The sequence below is a fragment of the Acinonyx jubatus genome, chromosome D1 (genome assembly GCF_027475565.1).
Source record: "Acinonyx jubatus isolate Ajub_Pintada_27869175 chromosome D1, VMU_Ajub_asm_v1.0, whole genome shotgun sequence".
Taxonomy (NCBI): domain Eukaryota; kingdom Metazoa; phylum Chordata; class Mammalia; order Carnivora; family Felidae; genus Acinonyx; species Acinonyx jubatus.
In genome coordinates, this window is record NC_069390.1 from 33,526,881 (window position 1) to 33,540,898 (window position 14,018).

Sequence of the window (14,018 nt, forward strand, 5' to 3'; positions counted from 1 at the left end):
ACTCTTGCTAGTTATTGTCCATACAATCTTTACAGCTTTAATTTTTTCCCCAGTCCTACTCTATATGTTATATACTGATTTTCTATACAGTTTTATAAGAGGAAGTATGGCTAAAAGAATCGAGATAGCCAAGCGCATTGACAGGAAGATAAATGAAGTTTTCCAAATACTTGATCTGCTATAAAAAGTTGGCCATGATTACTGTTACCAACAGGGAGATCTAGAACTTAAAACATAGGTGGGATATAGAGGAAGTACACTGAAGGAGAGACACAGAGAAATAACTTATTATGGAAGGAAAACTGAAGAAAGAAAAGCATTGTGTTAAAATAGGCAGCTATGATGTGAAGTGATTATAAGCCTAGGACTTAAAGTCTTTCATACAGAACATGACACAGAATGTGCAATAAAATTCTAATTATTACTGACTTCAGTCAAGGTTTAAAGTTTAAATGTGTCACACGGTCATTTCCTAATGTATCTTTCCAGCAAAACTCTGCCTAGAAGCATCTCCCAGAAAATCTAAGAAATAAAGGTAATCTTGGTTTTTGTGAGCCTGAAGGCTGGCTTTGGTGTAATTTTAACTTTCACAAATCTTTGTCCTTGGGATAAACTAGGCTTCCTGTTAAAGATCCATTCTCAGTTTGAGATATATTCATTTTATTCACAAATTATTTAAACTCAAGTGAATCAATATTCTCACTTAAAAAATTTTTTAGTCAGAAGGAGGTCATGCAATTTATCAGTATACCAAACATCAAAGAAGGAAGGAAAGTACTACTTATTAACTCCTACTAAACTTAATAAAAACAAAATTAATAAAATTAGCTACCTTCGGAAATTGGAATAGTGGTCGCTTCTGAGGCTAGGATGACTGACAGGTGGTATGAGAGGACCATTGGAGGTGATGAAAATATTCCATTTATTTTTTTAAAGTTTACTTATTTATTTTTGAGAGAGAGAGAGAGAGAGACAGCATAAGCAAGGGAGGGGCAGAGAGAGGAGAGAGAGAATCCCAGGCAGGCTCTTCACCATCAGTGCAGAGTCTGATGCAGGGCTCAAACACATGAAACTGTGAGATCGTGACCTGAGCTGAAAACAAGAGTCAGATGCTTAACCTACTGAGCCATCTAGGAGCCCTGAAATATTCCATACTTTTAACAGGAGAGGTGGCTATAAAAGTTTGTCATTTTCAAAAGTGATCAAAACATATCTACGGAGATTTCATTGCATGTGAATTATACCTCAAAAGACCAAAAGACCATATTTTAGAAAGTAAGTAAATTTTGAAATACCAAGTGATGAAAAATATCAATGGGCTTGATTCTTACGACAACCCTGAAGTTTCCCCCAGGTTTACAGCAGGAGGCGCTGAGCTTGAGTGAGGGCCTGAAAAGGAAGCGGGATTCTGGGAAGACCGTATCTCATTGTCCAGCCAATTTCAGAGCAGATACAAAACCCAAATTATGAATTTGGGCAATTAGATGGGACCTGAAGAGTAGGCTGAACCTTAGGAAGGCTTGCACGGTACCCTGACACAACTATATCAAATAGCCATGGAAAGAAGAAAGGGTATTTACATATGCCAAGACCTGAGAAAAAGGGTGGAGCGGAAGCATCCTGCTGAAGTGGCCTCAAGGTCCTTTCAAGTAGGTACAGGTGTGTGGCCTAATATAAACACAGCAGGAAAGACTGAGACTTACCATAAACTGCAAAGTCCTCAGTCCATCTAAACGCACTCAAACTTCAATAATACATAATCAAATAAACCACCACACTGCCCTGAGTCATCAGCAAGATATGTCCCACTGGCTCACATTTTGCCTCCTACACTAAAAAGTAAATTCTAAAAAGTAAATTCTAGATCATGACATGAGCCAAAGTTGGACGCTTAACTGGCTGAGCCACCCGGAAGCCCCAAGGTCTTCTGACCATTTATAGTTTTTAAAGTTTTAATAATGTTTACTTATTTGGGGGGGGGGGAGAGAGAGCATGAGCAGGGGAGGGGAAGAGAGAGGGAGGCACAGAATGTGAAGCAGGCTCCAGGCTCTGAGCTGTCAGTACAGAACCTGAAGCGAGGCTTGAACTCACGAACTTGGAGATCAAGACCTGAACCTAAGTCAGATGTTTAACCGACTGAGCCACCCAGGCGCCCCATGACCATTTCTTAAGTGGGTTGTTTGTTCTTTGGGTGTTGAGTATCTCTTGATAGTAGAGGATGAGAGGATGAACTAGCATCTAGTTCAGCATTAAATAACTGGTATGGGAATTTCAAGAAGAATTAGGAGTCTTCTAATCAGTGACTTCTAAAAGAGTATATTATAAGCCATGAAAGTGACAAGCAAATATTCATAATTTTATTGTAATTGGTGGTGAAAATTTTGGCATGCACTCATGTGGAAGGACAAAGGAACATTTGCTCAGAATGAGCAGGGTGGCAGAGACCGTGAGATGGTAAAGAGGACAGGGAGTATATTAAAGTTTCTCAATGTAAAAGTGAAAATACTTTAAACATGAAAATGTATAAAGGAAAAATAATTTCACCTAGAACAAAGTGTCAATACAAATATAGATGTTGATGAAGTTATAGAAAGTTATAGCATATTGTATATATATGTGTATATATATTGTGTATATATGATAAGTAGCTAGGTAAATCAGATATATTATAGTTATATATACATAGTGCCCAAAAGAAAATACGCCAGGTTTTAACACTAATTGTCTGTGGGAAATGGATTATAGAGCAGTTTTATTTCCTACAAAGTATACATTGTACAAGTTGTACAACCACCTATGTTCTTTTTACCCTTCTGTGTGTAGAGTTTATCAACTCTTCCTCTTGGTCCTGTGAAACTGGGTTGCAGATGGGGGAGGAAGATAAGAGGCCTCCATTGGAGAAGGGCATTTTGTTATCAGGGCAAAGTCAGCTTTCACATGAGTCATGGAGGTAGGAGGAATATTATGGAAAAGCTGAGGATGATGTGGCATAATTCTGTCCCTCGGCAAGTATACATTGTGTTTATTTTTTTTACTCCTGCCTCTGACTATAGTGACAGTTTTCTCCACTTTAAAAAATTTTAAAATACACAGGCTGCATCTTGAATTTCCATTTCCTCATGTCCAATTCCAGTGGCTTCCCTTTGTGATCTAAAGCCAATGGCACAGAGTAACAGAATCGTAAAGTTAAGCATCTCAAAGAGGTTAGATTCTGTATGTAGTTTTCTCCATTATTTCAAATTTCAGAAAACAAGGCCCAGAGTGGTTGACAAGCATCACTGACCTTGTCTAGAAATCTGCCAAAGCATCTACAACGCTTTACCTTCTTCTACATCTACTTTCATCTACACTTAGAAGTTAAGTTTGTAGAGTTTCTTTCTTTCTTAGCATTTTTAGTGTTTGGCACACTGACATACTCAGTTAATGTTACATTGAACTGAATTAAAAAAATTTTTTTAAGCTTATTTATTTTGAGTGAGTAAGAGAGAGAGAGCGTGTGTGGAGAGGGGCAGAGAGAGAGGAGGGAGAGAATCCCAAGCAGGCTCCACGTTGTCAGCACAGAGCCCAGTGTGGGGCTCTAACTCATGAACCATGAGATCATGACCTGAACTGAAACCCAGAATCAGACGCTTAACTGACTGAGCCACCCAGGTGCCCCTGATCTGAATTTTTGAGTGGAATCCAGTGATTGTGACTCCAACTTCTGGTTAAGTGCTCTTTCCATTATTCCAGAGGTTTTCAAATGATGCTCCATGGAGATATGGGAAGAGTCCCATAGAGAAGTCCCTTCTATACCTGTTTTATACATTAAGCAATTAAGTTCAATTTGATTTGGAACAATTATTATTTAAAAAGCTTTAAAAACAACTTCACTACATTCAGGGGGTAGGAGCTCATGAAGAAGGAGCAGGGGAAAGAGGTCAATCCCCAGCACAAAGGAAGTTAAATATGTCTGAATACAGAGAGCAAAAAGGAATTCCAAGTATTGTTTTCATCAGAAGAGATAAAGATTTAAAGCCTTCTCGAAAGAAGACCCGCTGAAACAACAGTTTATCAGAGCAACACTTCTGAGATCGCCAATGTAGATAACATCCAAGTACCACTAAAGACTCTCTTCCACTCCCCAGATTTATTTTCAGTAACATCCTCAAGCATAATGTGCCTTTCCCACAGAGGATTGCAACATCACTATACATGAGGTAGAAATAGAAACCTCACAGAACAGGTTCTACCATTAGCAGAAGGGCTTCAAATGTGGAACACTTGGTGTGTCCATGCCCAGAGAAAGCTACTTTCTCCCCCGCCTCCCCGCCTTAGCACCTTACAAAAAATATAGTTCATGGAGTTCTTTACATAACTATAAAGTAGGCTAATCAATAGAAAGACCTTATAAATATGTGGAAGTGACAAGATTTGGACTGAACTGTACTTGACACTGTGCCTTGGGAACTGGTTAGTCAGGACTTGCTTGTCTTGTTAAATTTCCTCTTTGTCTAAGGCCATCATGTCTCTCTTTAACTTTACTTCCAATTTCCCTCCCCTCCTTCTTCCTCTCTAACAACACTAAGTAGAAAAGAAAACAACAAACAACTAGGTTCTAAGAACATGGTAAGGCCAGCATTGGAACCCTAAGCACTGACAGTCTTCACCAATTCCTAAAATCAGGCTTGATAGGTTTTCCTCTAGGATAATGCATTTAGAAGTAAGAATATACACAGAAACAGCAACAGGTTATATTAAGATGCCACGAGAACTCCCACGACAATCTTGACCAGAGCATACTTTTTGATGTTAAGAGTCCCTCTAAAACTACCTCTTCTGTCACTCAATATGGTATTGGCATTTATGTATACACATTATAGTAGCATTTGTTCAAATTTAAATGGATACTTTCAACTGACTTGCTATAAAATTGGGAGTCCACACAAATAAAAACTCGTCAGCATTTGCTGCATAGTTTTCTAAAATATAATAACCATTTCAAGCACAGGACTAATTTCTTTTAGGCCCTTTCTTCATCTTACAATTCAACTATTTGATACACTTAAATTTCCCAATTCTGCTGGACATTTTCTGATTACAAATATAAAAACACCAGCGCAAATAACTGGACCAGCACCTTGCCTGGTTCACTTCTGAAACAGAGGTGTAGCAGTGCCTGCTTTATATGAAGCTTTCAAGAAAAATGTGCTGAATGAAGAAAATAAAAGAAAGAAGGAAATAAAAGTCATCTACACTCTCACCATTGATAAACAGCTATAATTAAATTTTTGGTATTTCCATCCAAAGTATTTTTCTTGAACAGTATATATATGACTGGTATGTACCCAAAGGTATGGTCACACGGGTTGTTAATTTATGACCGACAAAAGAAAAAAACATGTGGTGCCTGGGTGGCTCAGTTGGTTAAGCCTCCGACTTCAGCCCAGGTCATGATCTCATCATTCCTGGGTTCAAGCCCTGCGACAGGCTCTGTGCTGACAGCTCAGAGCCTGGCACGTATTTTAGATACTGTCTGTCTGTCTGTCTCTGTCTCTCTGCCCCTCCCCAACCCATACTCTGTCTCTCTCTGTCTCAAAAATAAAACTTTTAAAAAATTAAAAAAAAAAAGAAAAGAAAAAACAAATTCATAACTGAGTCTCTGAAATGCCTGACACCCCTTCATGTGCTGGCCTGACCTCCCTAGGAAAGCTTCACCGAGACAGGATACCTGACCAGTTAATCTCTGAAATAGCTTGTGGCCTCCAACCAAGTGATCCAGAACTAAGGTCTGCGTTCATTTTAAGCTAGTGCCAGAGCCCTAAACAGTGTTAAAAATTTGCCTTTCCCTTATAATTCCAATTTCCCTCAGGAATTGGGTAGAGTTCACTCAGAACCATGCTTGGCATGACCAGTGAATGACAGCAAGTATAAAATTGTGGGTTTTTTTTTTTTTTTACATTTTTATTTATTTTTGAGAGAGAGAGAGACAGAGAGAGAGAGAGAGAGAGAGAGAGAGAGAACAAGTGGGGGAGGGGCAGAAAGAGAATGAGACACAAAATCTGAAGCAGGTTCCAGGCTCTGAGCTGTCAGCATAGAGCCCGATGTGGGGCTCGAACTCACAAACTGTGAGATCATGACCTGAGCCGAAGTTGGATGCTTAACCGACTGAGCCACCCAGGTGCCCCAAATGACAGCCAGCATAAAAGAAATGAGTGGGGTGTCTGGGTGGTCACTTGGTTAAGCTCTGGACTTTGGCTCAGGTCACAGTCGCACAGTTCATGAGTTCAAACCCCGCATTGGGCTCTGTGCTGACAGCTCAGAGCCTGGAGCCTGCTTCAGATTCTGTGTTTCCTTCTCTCTCTCACCCCCTCCCCTGCTCACACTTTGTCTCTCTTCCCCTCTCAAAAATAAATAAATAAACATTAAAAAATTGTTTTTAAAGAAATTACTAACTTAATTTTTATAATAAACACAACAAAATTTATCTTCTTGATCAAGTTACAGTGATCTTCAAAAAAAAAAAAAAACAAAAAAACAAAAAACAAAAACACCTAGGAAAGGCAATGTGGTGCTAGACAAAGAATGTGGTTTGGAGTAGGCATGTTCTGGGTTTGCAAGCTGCCTATATGCCTTTCTAATTGTGTGACAAATGACAGGGACAGAGCTTAAATAACGATTAACTCTCCATTTTCACAACTTTGAGAGTAGTAAAATCATCTTCATAGGGGCGATGAATGAATTAAATGAGGTGCAGTTTGTAAGTGGTCTAACTATGCTTAATTCATTTTAATTGGATAACAAATTTTAATAACCAATTTTTTTCAATATTCTATTGTCATACAGAGGAAATTTTATATATAGACAAAGTTCTTGGTTTCTACTGCATAAAAGATATACAATATAAAATATACTTTATAAAATTGAAACATATTGTATATCTTTCTGCAAGAAAAATAAAGATATTGTCACTCTTTATATTTAAATTGATTCACAAATTCAGTCATAATCAGTTTCCACATACTTTTCATCTTTTGCCCATAACCTAGCAAACAACATACTGTCTGTCCTTTTTCTTCTTTTGAGTTTAAGACCGTAAAACTGCTTCTAGAGTAAATATTTTAATTCAAAACTTATTGGTTTTGAGAGTCCATTTGTCTATTCCTAAAGAGAGTATACAAAAAAAAAAAAAAAAAAAAAAAGGAAAATGTGTTGCATCATAGTCCCAAAGAGGAGGAAGAGAACTAGCATTTACTGAGCACTTACATTGTCCCAGACTTTGTGCTTGCTATTTTTAAATTAACCAATATCATTTCCCCAACAACCCAGGTAAATTAAAATGTTATTGATCTCATTCAGTTGATAAGCAAATTGAAGCTCTTGCAGGTTAAGTTACCTAAGGAAGACATTTGGTTGAAATCCAAATCCAAATCCGAACGTTGACCTTTTTCTTGCCAACAGCAAAATGACTCCAAATACGGTTTGGGATAGAAATTTTTGAGCTATATAATTTGCAGCATCCTTCTGGGAAGAAATTAGCAGCACAGATGAAAATGTTTAAGCAAATTTCTAATAGATCTAAATGAGATGGAGAACTTCGGGAAGGCTCACTGCTCATCCACTCAGTGCTCCATCAATCAAGAGTCTAAAGTTCTTTGACCTGAAATCCTTTCTGTTTTTGTTGTTTGGAGCCTAAAAATGATTATTAACCATTCTCTTTTCTTTTGACTGCCTCTACCAACACAGAAATCTCTGCATTGGTCTCTTAGAGGACTTTTCCTTTGCAGTAAAACTCTAACAAGATTTTGATACATGCTTATCACTTGATTATCTGAAAAGATATATTGTTTTATTGGAACACTATATCTGAATTTGTGGAGACAGACATGCACAAACAAACATAATGCTTCTTGATTCACAATTCAAGCGAATATTGAAGTAGTCAAAGAATAACTGAATTGTGTATATTTATAATTTTGTCTAAAAGTTCCCTGTAGATACAGCCAGAATCTCTGACTTCTTCAAATACTGGGTGGCAGAGTGGCCCTGAGTGTTTTGACAGTTGACTAATTGACTGTTGAGTCAGGGATACATTTAGTTTGGATTTAGCAAGAGACATTTATGTGGCTTGCAGGCACTTCCATGAATTTTTCAAGATTATTAACTATCTTAATACAGCAATGAATTCTGGGGAAACTCCTTCCCCTTCATATGCTGACACTTTCAGCTGCCAGGCCAGGAGTTGTATGGAGAGGTGCTCTATGGTGTCCAGCACTGATAATGCAAAAGAAATAAGATATGAAGTACAGGAGCTAGAAAATATGCCATGGAAAATTATGTTTACATTTCCAACTCATATGTGAAACACATCTCAGACATTTTCAAATTTGCCACAATATTAAAAATACATGACATTACCGATAATGAGTTCTAAAGCTGAAATAAACTTTTCAAAACTATCAATAAAAAAGACTATCAATCAACCATGCTACAGGAAGAGGAAAGACTGCATTATTCTTCTACACGTTCTATGGAATATTTTTTATATGTCATATTAAAAGGTACTTTCATAAAACACAGACAAAAAATGTAGAGCAAAAAGCATGTGGGCAGTTAATTAAAATTTTGTTACCCTTCTGGATTTTTATGTTACGTATTTGAAGATTTTTTTAATTTGCAAATTTGTGATTTTTTCCCAGGTTAGTTACTTTCATACCTTATTTTGTATTCATAGTTTTGTATTATTTTCTTAGAATAGCTTTGAAGATTGTGTGCCTTCTTCTCATGAATAGCTGCAATGTATCACACACATATGTGCCAGCCATCCTGCTAAATGTTTCACACATGTGAACTTATTAAAACCTCACAACAGCTTCATGTACAAGAAATGATTTTTTGGTTGCTATTTTACTCCTCCCAGATGAACTTGACTCTGTACCCCAGGTCACTCTGACTCCTAAGCCAGGGTTACTGATTTCAAACACTCCTTCAAAGGAGGGGATTTTCAATGATCCTAGGTGTCCTTCTTTAAGGGTTCTGACCTGATTTGCACATTTTTTTTTCTGTAGCTAAAAGCTCCTAGGAACTGTCAGCTTCGTTAAACGTAACATGTTTTCATTGTTCTCTTCAAAGTGTTTAAGGGGCTTAGAGTCCTTTGAATGGAGGAAAAATCCACTTGTCATTGTTATTTGCTATCCGTGAACTTGATTTTGGAATTCCCTTCAGGTCATGGATAAGTTTCCTTTTCTTTAGCCCTGAGTTCTGAGCCAAGAAACAAATCGAGAACCTTCTTCAGAGTGTACAGACCTAGCCTCGGCCTCTCATTCTCTCCTCGCTCTGCCCCTTGCAAGGTCGTGGCTCAGCACTGAGGATACTCAGCAAATAAACTCTGTGTGCTGTTGCTGCCATGGTTATTATTTAGCTATTCTAGCTTTCTAACCAGAAAAAGAAAAAGAGATGTCAGGATTTTCTAATTATCTGCCTTAATATTTAAGAAAGGATTAATAGATTGATCTTTTCCTAAAGGTGGCAAAATAAGTTATATTATGAATCTGCCAGTTTTCCCTTTTATTATATTTATGCCTTTTTGTAACCTCATTAAGTCCTTATAAAAATAAATTGCCTAGTTGATTAATGGAGCAACAGTCATCTAAAGTGATAAGGCTCTGTAATGAAATCAAGGCTCTGAAAGAAAGAAACTTGTTTAATGGTATACTCCTCCATCCAGGAATGAATCCGCTGTGCAGCACTTCTACACAACAGAGTAGAATGTACATGTTAGAGAGAGCAATACCATTTTCCAGCAGGTTGCCACTTGCAAGGTTGAGCAGTCATTTGGGGTGCTAGGCATAAGAGGCTTCACTTCAGAACTCTTCTATGAGCACGAGTATAGAGGGAGCCCAGAACTCTCCATCTCGGCAAGATGCCCCTATGTCTGTATCCTACGCATCCACCTTTTCTCCTGTCATCACTCACAATTGGGTCTCATCACCGTGCACCTTAACTCTGTTCATATCAGTTACCTAAAGAAGGCCGGGATTCCAGATCATCCTTTAACCCTCAAATTTTGGTTCTCTTGTTTTAGGGCAACAGACATCGCCTTTGTGATCATCTCCTATTCTTTCGCAACACTCCGAGATACTTTCACTATACCCTCTTGTGTTCAAAGTCATCAACAGTAATGTCTTTTGTGTCCCCTCACCTTCTTGCTCTAACCGAAACCTGGGACAACCCTGAAACCCTAATTTCCATGCAGCATTCTCAGGTAATAGCTATTTGTCTCTCATACTAATAGGGGCTGAAGATGAGGTGGTGAATTTCTTGCTCCTCGTTGCTGCCTCAAGACCATTTCCTCTCCCTCCTCGTTAAAGGTTCACAGATTTGAGTCTCACATTATCAATCCATACTTTCTACTATCTCTCCTAGTGGATGTCACCTACCATTGGACACTTCTCTAGCTTTTCTAAAGATTGTTAAATTCTTGGCTCAGTGTAAATCTTTCAACAGGACTCCTAAAATAATTCTTTGAAATTGCAATATACACAGATAATCTTTCTAGGACCTTGGCTCTATCTTAAAAGTTGTTTTCTCCTACTCTATTTCACTCATGTACTCCCATAGCATACTTTTGATCAATGACTGCAAACTCTCTAAAATCTCCAATGATCAGTTCCATCCTCCTAGTTTACTCTCCAAAACCTCCAATTCCAATAATCCTTTGACTCAGATTTTCAATCCATTGACTCTTGACCAAGATTTTTCAGTTCTCAGCCCATTATATTTTGAGGGTCCTTTCCTCCCCTTGTGCCCTCACTTTCTTCTTTATGATTCTAATCGTCTGCCATTATACTCACCCACTTGTGTATACCCCCAGGGTTCTGACTCTTGTCTCAGCTTATGATAAACTCATAGTTTTATCAGACCCTAGTTAAAACCAACGCTCCATCTGTATCCTGTCTATCTGTATTCACGCACACCAGCATCACTGGAGGAAAACATAGGTATGCTGCGGGGAGTTGATTTGTTTTACATTAATGATTTGACTGGACTTGTGCCATGCTGTCATACCTTCTCTTTTCCCTTTTAACATCTAGCACATACACTTCTAACACTCTCAGTTGCAATTTTGCTGTCTACCTCATTATTATAAATAAGGTGTACTGAGGTGCCTGGGTGGCTCAGTCTGTTAAAAGCATCAGATTCTTGGATTTCAGCTCAGGTCATAATCTCACGGTTTGTGAGTTTGAGCCCCACATTGGGCTCTGGGCTGAAAGCCTGGAGCCTGCTTGGGATTCTCTCTCTCTGTTACTCTGTCCTTCCCCTGCATCATGCCCTCTCTCTCTCTCTCTCTCAAAATAAATAAACATCAAAAAAAAAAGTATACAGAAAAAAATTACCCACCAAACCACATCTACCCACAATTATCTACACTTTTGTGCAATAACGTCTACATTCTCACCTGCTACAACAGAAGATTTATGAACACATAGTTAAAATGAACTTTTCTCACAAACTATCCACCAACTCTTATTGCTTGCTGAAGCAAACTGTTCAATAATGTACATGTACAATCATACAAAGATGCCAAGAACTATCCTCAAGTGAAAAAAGAAAGCAGATTTCATATCTGAATGAGCCAACAATTGGAAGAGTATCCTAGGTAGAGGAAAAGTGAGTTTGCAGATGTCTTATACTTACTATTTTCACTGTTTTTGTTATTATTGTTAATTATATTCATTTGTTTATATACTTATTTAATTCATTCATTTATACATTTATTGAGAATTTAGCCTGTTAAAGGAATTACTCTAGCTCTGTGGATAAAGCAATTGAGAATGCAGACAAAAAATGCTTGCTTTCATGAGTTTTCTAGTACAGGAACAGACAATAAACAGCAAAAATAAGATATAGGGGATGTTAAATGGCGATAAGTGCTATGGGTAAAATAATGCAGGGAAAGGAGATAGAATAGGTCAAGAAGGGAGGGTTGTAGACTTTATAAGGTGACCGTGGAAAGCCTCTCTGTCAGGAAAAAAAATCAATTAAAATTGGAGAAAAATTATTTCATTTTCATCCAGTTATCATTTACTGAGTATATTTACTATGTGCCAAGGTATGGACATGAACACAAAATAATTCAGCATGTTTCCATGTTTAGTTGGAATCATCTCGACTTCTATTCACATTGGTGCTGAACCTTTAATTTCTACCATCTCTAAACAAAAATTATTATAGTTAGGACCAATGGAGTCCTACTAAGTGTCAGGTAATGCAGAATTACTTTCCCTACCTTATCTCATCGACTCCCCACAGGTGACTAGGAGGTAGGTGGCACTCTTTCTATTTTACAAATAAGAAAGCAGTCTTGGGGAAATATGATGGTGATCAGGCTAGCTCATGAAACCAGTAAGTAGCAAAACCAGGATTCGACAAGGAAATTATGACTTGGTATCTTGAGCCTTTCCTACCATGCATGCTGCTCTCTTGGTGATTATGAGCCAGGAGTATCCAGCCAGAGGGACAGCCTCAGAGTTCTGGCACTGAATAAAGATTCAGTAGGGCTACCTTATGCTTATAAAGCCTGGTAATATAGGCAGACCATGCCGGCAGTGGTAATGCTCTAAGGAGGTAGTGTTTGTTTTTAAATTGTTTCCGTCATCTTTTAGCAATACCCCCCACTCTCTTTCTGGCTTTTTTTCCCTTTGATGGAACTGGCAGGGGAGAGGCGCCCCGATTTATTAGGGTTTTCTTAAATCGGGTGTTTACAACCTTCCCTAGCTCCCGGTTTATGTAAGTATGCATACAAGTATGTACACCTGCATATATGTATATGCTATGTCACAACTTCTACTTAACAAAGGACATTGTTGTAGAATGTCCTTATCAACAAAATGGAGCACTTAATCTTTCCATAAAGATACAGTTAAATGAAGAAGATCATATTATAATGCCATATGACTCAGGAAGAAAAAATAGGCTTATATTAAACAATTGTTAGTGTTATCAACCATAAGGAATTTCCCAGTCATCAATTTCCATTGTATCTCTGAAGAATATCATTAAATTATCCTCAAATAATATAACCATGATGCTGCTTGTCTAATTATTATTCAAGTATTTCTTTTTCTTAAAGTGCCCATGCCCCTAGGGAGAGACAAAACATAAATTCAATTTATATCTTGTTTCAAACTCAGAACCTGCTATTAATGATCTATTGCAAAAAATTTCCTATGTGTGACATCAGCATCAGGCATGTGATGCTATAGGATTTGTATATATCTTTTTTTATACAAATAAAATATCTTTTTTATATTTTGGATCCAGAGCAATCTTTTAATTTTATTTGAGGCATGGTCCCAAGCTACATTCTGGTTCCATTTTCAGACCCATCGGTGACAATAATGTAACTTCGTGTTCTAGAAATTCCACTTGTTATCAGTTCTACCATTTCAGACAAACAAAGGTTTGCTTCTTCCAGTATATATCACGAGACTTAATGGGTGGGAAGCAATTGGAGAGTGCCAGATGAAAGGTACCATAGTAGGTTAGTACAAAAAAAAATAGGTAGGGCATCACACAATGTGTCATCTCAGCTGGCTTGGCTAATAAAAGTGCCAGCTAATTGTCTCTTACGGCTGTTGAGTCCGTCTGGAGAAATGAGGGCCAAATGGGATTGGTCTTGCCTAGAACATGGTGTATACCTGGAAATGTATCTCATGGAGACTTGTTTGTTTGGCAAGAAATTACATTTTAACTCCAACTCAGGTGATTTCACAAAGATTTCTGATCACAACCAAGTGAGCTAAGTAACCACTGAGGTGTTAAATATATGCATTATTTTTATGTTATGACTTTACTTCCAGATGTGCTCATGACAGGAAGGGTAAATAGGGTTTACATCCAGGGTCATTTTAATCAATTGGTGATGGCTGTCAGGAGAATGGTGATGAAGAGGATTCTGAGGCCATAGGTAGAGTCTCCAGAAAAGAGGGTCATGGGAGATGACTTTGACTCTTACACAGTGAAAGCAGACAGGTATA

General features: G+C 37.9%; 1 protein-coding gene across 5 annotated transcripts in view; it reads right to left on the bottom strand.

Annotated features, from left to right (window-relative positions):
- Window positions 1–14,018, bottom strand: part of ANO3 (anoctamin 3) — a 415,273-nt gene that overhangs the window by 44,365 nt on the left and 356,890 nt on the right. The window lies entirely within an intron of this gene.